Here is a 13,532-nt window from a genome sequence, read left to right as displayed (position 1 = left end):
ACAACTCAAATTAGGGTTTTGGGTCTGGACCGATTACGCCCGGTGTAACCTTGGGTACGCCCAGCGTACCCGACGATGACGTGTTTAAATGAGGCGCGCGAGTACCTGCAGCGTACTCGCCCAACACAAAGGCCCAAAATGACTAATAAATAAAGATGAAGGGCTAATCGGTTGTACCTGAATTTCGGCTGTTACAATTCTCCCCCACTAGAACCAGACTTCGTCCCCGAAGTCTTATACCGAAAACAATTATGGATGCTGCTCCCGCATCTCCGACTCGGACTCCCACGTCAGCTCGGACCCCTTCCGATGCTGCCACTGCTCTTGCACCTAGGGCACTTCCTTGTTCCTCAGAACCTTAACCTTTCGATCCCTAATTGCCACTAGTCTCTCAACATAGTTCAGGCCCGCATCCACTTGAATATCCTCTAATGGAACCACAGCCGACTTGTCGGCAATACACTTCCTCAACTGCGACACATGAAAGGTGTCGTGAATCTGACCTAGCTCCGCAGGTAGATCTAAACGGTAGGCTACCCTGCCTACCCTCGCAATTACCCTGAAAGGTCCAATGTATCGAGGTCCCAACTTGCCCCTCTTCCTGAATCGAATCACTCCTTTCCAAGGAGAGACTTTTAAGAGTACCAGGTCACCAACTTGAAACTCGAGCTCGGACCGACGCCTGTCCGCATAGCTCTTCTGGCGACTCTGAGCGGTCAACAATCTTTGCCTGACCTGTTGTATCTGCTCTGTCGTCTGAAGCACAATCTCTGTACTACCCATTACCTGATGCCCCACCTCTCCCCAGCAGATGGGGGTCCGACACCTCCTCCCATACAACAGCTCACAGGGTGGCATACTAATGCTCGAATGATGGCTGTTGTTGTACGAAAAATCTTCCAAGGGTAAATAGGTGTCCCAACTCCCTCCAAAATCCAAAACACACGCTCGGAGCATATCCTCAAGCGTTTGAATCATCCGCTCGCTCTGCCCGTCCATCTGTGGGTGGTATGCGGTACTGAAATGCAGCCTTGTACCCAACTCCTCGTGAAACTTCTTCCAAAATCTGCAAGTAAATAGCACGTCTCGATTTGAAACAATCGACATCGGAACCCCATGCCGCGATACCACCTCCCTCACATACAACTCTGTTAACCTCTCAGCGGAAGAGCTCTCACTGATAGCAAGAAAATGAGCGCTCTTCGTCAACCTGTCCACAATCACCCAAATTGCATCGACTCCTCTCGCAGTCCTTGGCAATTTGGTGATAAAATCCATGGTAATCTGTTCGCACTTCCACTCAGGAATCTCTAGCGGTTGCAGCTTACCATGCGGACGTTGGTGCTCGGCCTTAACTTGGCGACAAGTTAGGCCTCTCGACGAACCATGCAACATCCCTCTTCATACAGGGCCACCAATACTCCTTCTTTAGATCCAAATACATCTTAGTAGCCCCAGGATGGATCGAGAACTTCGATCGATGTGCCTCCTCCATCAAAATGGTACGCGTCCCGCCCACAAATGGTACCCAAATCCGACTCTGAAATGTCATAAGTCCCCGACTATCGGTAATGAATTCTGACACCTGCCCAACAACCCGCTCCTGCTTTCGGTTCTCTGGTCTCGCAGCCTCAGCCTAGGCCCCTCGAATGGTGTCCAATACCAGAGTCATCACCATCAACCTCATACAAATGTCTCGGATCGGGGCGCTCTCCGTCCTACGGATCAAAGCATCGGCTACGACATTATCCTTGCCCGGGTGGTACAGGATCTCTCAATCATAATCCTTCACCACATCCAACCATCTCCTCTGGCGCATATTCAGGTTTGGCTGATCCATCAAGTACTTCAGATTCTTGTGGTCCGTGTATATGGTACACCGAACCCCATATAGATAGTGCCGCCAGATCTTGAGGGCAAACACCACAGCCCCCAACTCCAGATCGTGAGTGGGATATCTCAACTCATGAGGCTTCAGCTGCATCGATGCATACGCTATAACGTGCCCCCTCTGCATAAGCACTGCCCCTAACCCAGATATGGATGCATCACAATATACCACAAAATCCTCCATCCCTTCCGGGAGTGCGAGAAGCGGGGCCTCGCACAACTTCTGACGAAGGGTCTAAAATGAGGACTGTTGCTCCGGACCCCAAGAAAATGCAACACCCTTCCGGGTTATCTTGGTAAATGACACGGCGATCTTGGAGAAATCCCTAACAAACCTCCGATAATAGCCGGCCAATCCCAGAAAGCTCCTGATCTCAGTGGGTGATCTCGACACCTCCCATCTTATCACTACCTCAATCTTGGCCGGATCGACCAATATCCCCTTCTGGTTAACAACATGTCCTAGGAACTGGACCTCTCGTAACCAGAAATCACACTTGGAGAATTTGGCATACAGCCTCTCCGATCTCAGAACTCCAAGGATCTCCCTCAAATGCTCCTCATGTTGCTCTCTAGACCTCGAATATACCAAAATATCATCAATGAATACGATCACCGACCGATCCAGCATCGGCCTGCACACCCTATTCATGAGATCCATGAACGCAGCTGGGATATTGGTGAGCCCAAAAGGCATCACCAGAAACTCGTAATGCCCATAACGAGTTCTGAATGTAGTCTTCTGGATATCTTCATCCCGAACCCTCATCTGATGATAACCCGACCTCAAGTCTATCTTGGAGAACCAAGATGCCCCCTGCAACTAATCGAACAGATCATCGATCCTAGGTAACGGATACCGGTTCTTGACCGTCAACTTGTTCAACTCCCGGTAATCAATACACATCCGGTGTGAACCATCTTTCTTTTTGAAAAAAACGATCGGTGCTCCCCAAGGCGAGCTACTCGGTCGAATAAACCCCTTCCCCAACAGCTCCTGAAGCTGCAAGGATAACTCCTGCATCTCTGGCGGCGCGAGGCAATAAGGCGCCTTGGCGATTGGTGTTGCTCCCGGAATCAAGTCAATACGGAACTCCACTTTTCTTTCCGGAGGCACGCCCGGCAGTTCCTCGGGAAAAACATCCGGGAACTCGCATACTAGGCTATGAATCCACTACAGCCCTGCTGCAAACTCTGCCTCGCCCTGGCAGCCGAACAAAACGCTGACCCACACCGGGTCCCCTCGCCATACATAGTAAGCACTCCCCCACTAGGGTCTCGCATAGTCACCAGCTGTTTCTCGCAGTCAATGACCGTTCCAAACTTACTCAACTAGTTCATGCCCACGATGACACATACATCTCCCATTGCGATAGGAACTATGTCTATAGGGAAATTGACACCAAAAATCTTGAGCACACATCCTCGAATCACGTCAGTGGCATATACCGCTTTCTCATCAGCTATGGAAACCCTCAGAGGTCGACTCATCACCTCTCGATCAATACCGAGGTGCTGACTAAAAACCAGAGATACAAAAGACTGAATCGCACCCGAGTCAAATAATACCAAGGCAGGTACAAAATTCACAAGAAAAGTACCTACGCATATCATAAAATAAGCACAACATCTCAGCATAAAAAAATACACGAAAGAATACATACCAGCCACGACATCAGGCGCCGCGCGGACCTCCTCTGCAGTCAACTGAAAAGCTCTCCCACGAGCCCTCGGGGCCTCGGCCTTCACTGGTCGAGTCTCAGTAGCCCTAGCAGCAGGCGCAAATCCCTGGAGAAGCTGAGGACACTCGGCCTTCCGATGGCCGGTCTGGTTGCAATGGAAGCAAACCATAAATCCCTTGGGGCAAACCCTAGCGATGTGCCCCTCCTTGCCACATTTGTAGCAAGCACCTGATCGACAGGCCCCCACATGACCCTTGCCGCACTTTCCGCAAGTGCGGCCCTTCTGACCTCCTGTCCTCGAATCGGCGGACTTGGTCCGCTTGGCTGCCGGCTGGGACTAAGCCGACCACCGATCCACCCGCTGAGACTCGGCCTCCTCCCTGGCCTGAGTCTCCAACTCGATCTCCCTCCTCCGGGCATTTGCCTGGAGCTTAGCAAATGTCCGGTATGTCGATTTCGATACGAACTCCCGAATATCCCTCCTCACTATACCCAAATATCGGCTCATCCGTGCCTACTCAGTGGACACCTGCTCAGGGCAGAACATCGCCCTCTCATGAAACTTCCGGGTCACCACAGCAACTGAATCATTACCCTGCTTGAGGGTCAAGAACTCTTGAACCAGTCGTTCCCTCTCCACCGGGGGAACATACTCATCTATGAACATGGTGGTGAATTTCTCCCAAGTCACCGCTGAAATCTCCTCAAGAGTGAAGTTCGCCGTCACGAACTTCCACCAATCCTTTGCTCCAGGGCGGAGCTGGTTCAAAGCGAACCGCACCCTCAGATACTCCGGACATGAACATGTGTAGAAGCATCCCTCAATGTCAGCAATCCATCGCATCGCAGTGATCGGGTCCTGCGTCCCATCAAACTCGGGTGGCTTCGTGTTGCTGAACTCCCGGAACAACAACGAGTCACCTCCCTAAGGTCTGGCAGCAGCCACAGCTGATGTAGCTGCAGCGGCCGCAGCCTCAGTCACCGCGGCGTACCGCTCATCAAAAGTCTCCAACAGCGTGGCCGGTCTTGATAGACCCAAACATCTCCGGAATCTCGGCCCGGATTTCCGCAGCCACCTCATCGTGGATCATCTGATGAAGCTCCTCGTCACTCACACCGCTCGTCCCAGGTCTGTGGCGTGTCCCAACCATGATGCCTCTGTAATAAAACATAAAAATATCAGAGACTCAATCGAGCATACTCGCACTCGATAACGCAACCCTACTCAACCTCCAATACCCAAAGGATTCTCACTTGGACTGCCCACTGATCTGGTGTCTTCAGTAGTACGGGCCCTATACTACTGACTACACCGCATCAGCATTCACCCCAAGTCCTCCTCCTTGGACCCCGGATCACGAGTACTCTATTCTTGCTATGCACTGGCTACCTACTCGCTCTCAAAGCATCTCATAGCAACAGGTTTCCCCTAGACTAAGGCATCACAAATCAGGCCACTCTAGTCCTAATATGAATACCTAGTCTACTCTAGCATGCATAACATATCATAACATATCTCATAACACATATTGTAAGGGTATTTTAGGGATTTTACCGTTCGGGTGCTGGCTGACCGTACACACTACTTCATCCTTGGTTATCACAAAATCCCTTAGAAAGTTTTATGCTTTTATTTTTGAAAAATTTTCTCAAATCCTCGGTTTGAGTTCAGTTACGCCCGAAGGTGCACCCGAATCCCTCAAACCAAGGCTCTGATACCAACTTGTAACAACGTAAATTTTCAAAACAAATGTTTTCATTTCTTAAAAACATATTTTCATCCAAAACAAGTCATAAAGATCCAATGTATCATATCTTAATACAAATCATATAAATCCCAAGATCATAAATCCTCCATCAGTGTGTACAGATCACGCTGGCGCCTTCCCACGGTCCTCGCTAGTACCTGAAACACATAACACAACAACTGTAAGCATAAATGCTTAGTGAGTTCCCCAAAATACTACTTACGCACATACGCCTTTCCAGGCCATGACCTTCTAGTCCATGTGTCTCAGGGGACTTTTGTACCGACCCGGTAAACCTTCCGGTCCTACCCGCGTCGACCTTCTGGTCCACATTACAATGCCTTCCGGCCCATAACATAAAATGCCTTCCGGCCCATATCAAGCATAGCATACATAGCACATACAAACGGTTAACTTATCATATTCAATGCATATAACTCATAACATATCCGACCTCTCGGTCACACATAAATACCCTCCCGGGTACAGTATAGTGAGAAGACTCACCTTGCAGGAAGTCTAGAATCTCACGTGCTCGCTATCTCCAAATCTCAAAACGAAGACCCAACCCCGCCTAATCATAACGAAATATCATTCTAAGTAATATAGACTTTCAAGACTAGGCTACACCCTTATCATTATCCCACAGAGGGGTAAAAGACCATTTTACCCTTTCTTGACTCATGTTGACCAAACCCTAAAAGTCAACTGACCACAGTACGCGCGGCGTACCAGCTTCTGTACGCGGGGCGTACATCGATGAGTCACAATCGGGGGTCGCAACCCCTTACGATGCACATACTGGGAGTTACGCCCAGCATAAAACCCAGATTCAGCCATACCATATTTCTTGTCTTAAATGGTTAAGACACTCCTTCAACTCCCATATCTGGCTCTCATTAAGCCTCCTAATCCATAAAGTCGGAACCTTTAAGCCTTGGCATGGCTATAAAGGCTCCTACACCCTCTAATACCTTCCTTTTCACCTCCAAAGATCTAGATCTCATGCATGGCTAAATATATATGTCCAAGATCACATTTTTATGAACATACAACTCAAATGGACCTGGAATATGGTAGGTCTAAGCTAATGGAGACTACTTGCTCATAAAGTCTCCATCTTTGGGACCAAAACCCTAGAAATTGGTCCATGAAGCATACCATAAGAACTAAAAAGGCAAGATCTGAAATTTTTACCTTAGGAAGAAGCTCCAACCTTTGCTTTTCATGGATCTACACTTGCACACCAACTTCTAGCCTCCACAATGGACTCCTCTTTCCTTTTGCTACCTTGAAATGACACCTCAAATATTAGAACACTCACAAACAAGCTATGAACGAAGGAACAACTCTCTTAGGGTTTCTTTCTGAAGGATGGTGGCTAAGGAACCAAGCCATCTCATTCCTTTTATAGCCAACAACTCAAATTAGGGTTTTGGGTCTGGACCGATTACGCCCGGCGTAACCTTGGGTACGCCCAGTGTACCCGACGATGACGTGTTTAAATGAGGCACGCGAGTACGCGCAACGTACTCCTTGTACGCCCAACGTACTCACCCAACACAAAGGCCCAAAATGACAAATAAATAAAGATGAAGGGCTAATCGGTTGTACCTGAATTTCGGCTGTTACATAGATTTACCAGTGTCCTGACTCTGGTAAATGTGTCACCGTCTGAAGTAATATGGAAATCATATAACTCAGGTGGCACACTAACCCTCGTGGATCTACGAAGAGGTAATGAGTTATCAACTAGTTCAGCAGGAACTATTTCCTCTGGTTGAGTGCTAGTGTCTTCTGGGGTTCCTTTAATTGCTAAATCTTGAATTTCTTCAAGGTCAATGGTACTCCTACTATCCTCTTTGAATATGAGTTCTCTTTCTAGATAGACTCCTACATAAACCACGTTTTAACTAGGTCTGTAGAACAAATATCCAAAGGACTGCTTTGGGTAACCAATGAAACATATTTCTCACTTCTAGCTGGTAGCTTGTCATCAATCTCTCGTCTTATGAAAGCTTCACAACCCCAGACTTTAATACGTGCTAACGAGGGAATTTTCCCCGTCCACATCTCGTGAGGTGTTTTGATAACCTTCTTTGTAGGGACAAGATTGAGGATGTATGCGGCTGTCTCTAAGACATACCCCCCGAAATGAATAGCAAGTGAAGCACGAATCATCATAGAACAAACCATGTCTCATAATGTCCGATTACGCCTCTTAGCCATACCATTTAAGTGTGGTGTTCTAGGAGGAGTTAGTTGTGAAACTATTCCACATGCTTTTAGATAGTCGTTGAACTCGATACTAAGATACTCTCCGCCTCTATCGGATCTATGTACCTTTATCTTCCTACCCAATTGATGTTCGACCTCATGTTTAAACTCTTCGAATTTTTCAAAGGTTTCTGACTTATGTTTGATTAAGTAAATATAGGCATATATGCTATAATCATTAGTAAAAGTTACATATAAGAGATTAGCATCCCTTGTAGTTGATCTGAAGGGTCCACATACATTTGTATGTATGAGGTCCAACAAACCTTCACCACTTTCACAAGACCTTGTGAATGTTGATTTTTTCATCTTTCCCAAAAGACAAGATCCACACATATCATCTGATTTTAGGTCAAATGATTCCAACACTCCATCCTTTTGGAGTTGGGCTATGTGTTTCTTGTTAATGTGTCCAAGATGACAATGCCACAAGCATGCCTTGTCTACACTATTAGACAAGTCAATATTAAATACCCTATTACCTAAGCTATCAACACAAGGTAAAGCTTCAAACACAAAAACAACATTCTTATAAACAGAAATTGAACCATTCAAATCATTAAAGAATACTTAAAACCTCGTTTGAACAATGCATGAAATGAAATAATGTTTCTCGTCATCTCAGACGAATAGCAACAATTCAATAAATCTAGTCTAACATCATTACTAAGCAAAAGTTGATAAAGTTTGGTCTTAGTTACAGGTGAAGACTTTCTGTTTCCCATGATCAAGTTTATCCTCCCTGGCTCCACCTCTTCACTTTCTTTTAGCCCATGTAAATTAGAACAGATGTGAAAATCACATCAGGTATCAAGGACCCAAGAACGAGAATATAATGAGATATTAGAAGAAATAGTGTAAATACCTACTGAAGATGACTTCACTTTTCCATCTTTGATATCTTGCAAATACTTTGGGTAGCTTCTTTTCTAGTGCCCCTTGTCATTGCAATAAAAGCAGTCGGCATCCTTTGGATCAGAAACATGGGGAATGGTATCATTGGGCTTAGCCTTTGGACCACTAATTGATGACCCAACTTGGGTCTTGCCCTTCCAATTTTTCTTCGGAGGACCTTTCCACTTTTTCCACTTTTACCTTTCATCCCTGCTTCAGTTGTCTGCAACAAATTGTGCAATTAGGCCAATGTCTGCTCGGTATTGTTCAAATGGTATGTCAGGATAAAGTGACCATAAAAATCAGGTAAGGAGTTCAATACCATGTCAATGGCTAATTCCTCATCAAGGTGTATGTTGAGCATGACCAAACACTCTATGTAGCATTGCATTCTTTACACATGAGTTACAACCGACTCTCTTTCCTTCATCCTGCAAAACATGAGTGACTTGACTACCTCAAACTTTTCTTGATGAGCTTGCTTATGGTAATTTTCCATAAGTTACTTGTTCATCTCAAAAGGCCAATAATCCTCATAGTACCTTTGCAGTTAGGGACATGGTTGCGACCATGATGCATGCCACTTTGGTTACATCATCGTAGTGCTTCTTGTAGGTAGCATATTCTTCGGGAGTGGCTTTGGATTCATCAATCTCTTTGAGCTCCTTTTCAAGGACATACTCTTTGTCCTAAAAAACAAAGCGGAATTTTGATATTGCGCCATCTATAACATTTTTTTGGAGCAAATGTTGAGAAAAGAGAAGTTGTGGTTGGAGGATGATGAAGCAGAAATGCTTCTAGGAGTCGACATCTAAAAAAGAAAGATAGTTTTAGTTAGATTTCAAGATATTGATGGGTTTTGAGCATAACATCAATCATATAGTGTTAATGCAACCCTAACTTCTTTGATCTAGGTTTTTGTAATTTGAACATATACATTGAATACCAAAGCAATAAACCCTAGATCTAACCTACTATAATCGGAATTCACTTAAGATTACGGTTAGAAACATTACCTTGATTGTTATGTAGCAATAACAATCACAAACCTTCTTGATCTTGACTTCTGAAAGCCTAGTGCCCCAAGTGTTCCACCTTTAATGGAGTCACAAACACTCGATGCAAGAAGATGACTTAGGAGATATGTGAAATCGGATAGGGCAACTCAAAGAAGGCATACGCCAATTTCCATATACTAATGGTGTTGGAATAGTGTCTAAGGCTGCAACTATATTGGGCAAGTACTTGACCCGGTTGTGCATGGTCCTTTTGGGTTGCCTTCACCATAGCAACTTGTTAGGATGATTTAATAAGAGAGAGTAAATATTATTAATATATTATGGGAATAATATAATGAATAATATATTTGTTATTTGATTAATATAAGTCATAGAATTAATTAGAATTAATTTGGTGACTTAAAGAGATTAATTAAATAAAGGGGTATAAACTGTCAATTGTTTGATAGTTAAGCTTTAGACTGTAAATCCATTAGGATATGGTATGGACGAATTCTAAGAGCTTTAGGATAGCTAAAATCGTCCATATGCTTATCTATGGAATGGATTTGGATAGCCTTAAGAGAAGATTATCCAATTAGGGTTTAGGTTGTAACCCTTAAGGAGTCTACAAGTATAAATAGACCCTATGGCTGATGGAATTCGACACCTGACCTAAAGTAAGGAACCTCTGGTCGAAATTCCTCCCCTCTCCTCTCTCCTAAATCATTCTTCTTTCTTTGGTGTTTGTAAGCCATTAGAGGAGTGATATTTGTAACTCTAGAAGCTCCAAGACCTCAAGATCAACAAGGAACTCAAAGGTATGATTCTAGATCTGTTTCAATGTTTTTATTTAACCTAATTAGTTATTAGAAGACTTGGATTCAAAGCATGTTTATTAGAAAGCCTAGATCCGAGCAATAGGGTTTTGCATGCGCACATAGGAAAGTTCTTATGGCTAAAACCCATCAGTGGTATCAGAGCCTAGCTTGGTTTTCTTTAAATTGTTGCTTGATTAACTGAAACAAACCTGCAAAATTCGATTTTTAGGTTTCTGAGTCACTGACTCGGCGAGTCCCAAGGTGGACTCGGCGAGTCCCCTTGTGCACTCGGCGAGTCAAAGCGTCAGGAATGGCCAGATTTGGTATTTCTTTGTAATTATCTTATCTAAACTTTCCATAAACTAATTAGATCAATGTTAATTCGTTTTTCTGATAAATGTAACTGCAATCTTGATCTAATTAAAGATATTTATCATATAATAAAATATTTAATTTCCTTATATGATAATTAATTAATTATTTTGATTATTTTGGTAATTATGTTAAAAGAAATCTTGAATAAATCAAATATAGATAATTAGGATATTAATTGTTAATTGGAATTATTTGTTATTTGATCCTCCATGTTTTAAATGTTTAAAACTTGCCCTTAAGTTTTGAAATTTATATTTGTGATTAAAAGTTTTAATTTAGACAACTTAAATTTCAAACCCTAGATTTTAAAAGGTTTAAAATACAACACTATACTAATATGATATTAGTAGAATAATATATATATGTCTAACTAAATGCTAGTCTTACCGTTAGTAGGCCTCATTCACGAAGCCAATCTATAAGGTGGGTATAAGGTTGCGGTCTATAAAATGCCGCTTAATGGGTGTACACTCACACCTACCGCTTGCTTGATTGGTGGAGGGTCGTTAGCCGAACGGGTTAGATAGGGCAACCTCCTCCTCTCATTAAAAGTATAATAAGAAATATAAAGTAACTATACATACTTTTAAAATTTCCCAATTCTAGTTACTTTAGGAAAAGTGAATTGATGCAATCCCATGAAATTACACTTTGCACCTTGCTAAGATGTTAGTGGAGCGTGTGTGGTTTACCGGCACACTAATTGGTTCTAAGCGAAGGTGGCAAAGGGTGATTCATTGTTTATCATAGTTCGATGGAGCGTGTGTGGTTTACCGGCACATCGAATAGGTGATCGTTACAATGAAGGCACCATGTGAATTTGCATGGTAATTCACACCCACTTTGTGATCCTCGGCATCCTAGTCACAAACAAGAGGGGCATATCAAGATTTAAACATGCCATTGAATAGTTTCAATGAATCTCATCCGAACCTAGGAATTCTCAAAAACACTTAGGGCTAATAGTTTAGGTTTTTGTGATGGAGAATTAGTGAATCGTCATTCACTTACCTTCAATTTATTTGCATGTTAGATTACGGCATCCCTTTTTCTAATATGTAAATGTTATTGTTGGATCCTAGCCCTAATTTTTCTTATTGGGTGATAATTAGGGATTCTTGTTCTAATCTATCTTTGTCCTTTTCTAATTGTAGATGTCAAACGCAAACAACGTTGCTGCTAGTTCCTTCACGTTGATGAGCCTTTGCCAAAAGGTCACCTTCGATGGAACGAACTTTAGCGAATGGATAAGATACATTCGCACCATTGCTCGCTGTGAGGACAAAGAGTATGTCCTTGATGAGAAGCTCAAGAAAATCAACACTGAAATCGCTACTCCAGCCGAAATCACCACCTTTGAAACTCATGAGCGAGATGCAACGAAGGTACATTGCATCATGATTGCCACCATGAACTCCGAATTCCAAAAGTCCTACGAGGACATGTACCCGTACGAAATGCACCAAGACTTATTGGAGAGGTACCACCAAAACGCGAGACAAGAGCGGTATGAGATTTTCACCAACATGATTTCCGCAAAGATGGGTCATGGAGAATCTCTTACCGTGCACTTGCAAAAGATGCAAAGGTATGTCGACCACCTTCGCAAGTTATATGTTGACTTCGGTGAAGACTTGGCGATCGACATGGTGTTTCACTCTTTACCTCCGATGTACAACCAATTTAGGATGACCTACCACATGAACAAAGAAGAGGTCACCCTAAGCAAACTCCAAGGTCTCTTGAGAGTCGCTGAGAGCAACTTCAAGGACAAGTCTGTTGCACCTACTCCCAATCCGCCCGCTGCTCCTGTCTTGGCTATTGGTCAAGGAAAGGGAAAGAAGAGGAAAGCTTCATCGAAAAACTATCGCAAGGTGAAAGCCCGAGATGGTGCCTCTTCTAGTGGGACCAAAGTTGATCCCGCTAAGCCCTGTCCTAACCCGAAGGAGGCAGAGTGCCACCACTGCCACAAGATAGGACATTGGAAGAGAAGTTGCCTGGATTACCTGCAAGCAATCAAAGAGGGAAAGATCAAGCCACTTGATTCATCACTTTTTTCATAACCATTAGATAGAGAGAGAATCCCACCCGGCCTAGCTATAGCTATCGTAATGCGTCTCGATGCCAAAGCTTCCTGAACCAACTGAAGCAAGGAATATGAGTAGAAGAGCGCTAGCATCCCTTGCTCTCTATCGATTGCTCACCGCCGTCTCATCCAAAGGAATAGAAGGTGGGAGAGGCAGGATTCGAACCTACGTAGAAAAACTTCAACAGATTTACAGTCTGTCGCTTTTGACCACTCGGCCACTCTCCCCTTCCCGGGCCGAGGCCCCCCTTCGTAGCTTCTGGCGAAGCTGCGAGTTCATGAGCAAGTGAATGAACGAGCCATGTTCCTAAAAGGATTGACCATCTTTCTTTTCTTCCCTTTCCCTATCCCTTAAAAGCCCGGTTGGGCGCTAGTGCTTGACTAATAGAAAGTCAGGCTCTTCTGCTGAGCTTAATAGTTTTCCTATTTTAAGTCTACCTGTGAATAGTTTCCCTCTTACTGATTTAAAAGCTTTCGCAGGTATATACACAATCAAATCTAACGATTCTAATCATGCTATTTCTTGGGTTCTTGATACCGGTTGTGGTTATCACATTTGTTCTAATGTGCAGGGACTAAGAAGAAGTAGGGATGTGGAGCAAGGAAGGATCAATCAAATCATGGGGAACAAAAGATCGTCGCCTGTGACCAAGATTGGAGTGTATTCTTTAGTGCTTAGGAATAGTTTGGTTTTAGATTTGAACAATTGTTGCTATTCGCCAGAAATGGCTAGAAACATCATTTCATTTCATGGTTTATAT

At 43.9% G+C, this 13,532-nt stretch overlaps 1 non-coding gene across 1 annotated transcript; it reads right to left on the bottom strand.

The window, feature by feature from the left end:
- Positions 1-12,916: 12,916 nt before the first annotated feature.
- TRNAY-GUA (transfer RNA tyrosine (anticodon GUA)) lies at positions 12,917-12,999 on the bottom strand. Its single transcript has one exon. It is a non-coding gene; the product is annotated as a tRNA-Tyr (tRNA).
- Positions 13,000-13,532: the final 533 nt, after the last annotated feature.

Source organism: Lactuca sativa, chromosome 7 (assembly GCF_002870075.4).
Source record: "Lactuca sativa cultivar Salinas chromosome 7, Lsat_Salinas_v11, whole genome shotgun sequence".
Classification (NCBI taxonomy): domain Eukaryota; kingdom Viridiplantae; phylum Streptophyta; class Magnoliopsida; order Asterales; family Asteraceae; genus Lactuca; species Lactuca sativa.
The sequence above is the reverse complement of the archived record's forward strand: the minus strand, read 5'-3'. Positions and strand labels throughout refer to the sequence as shown.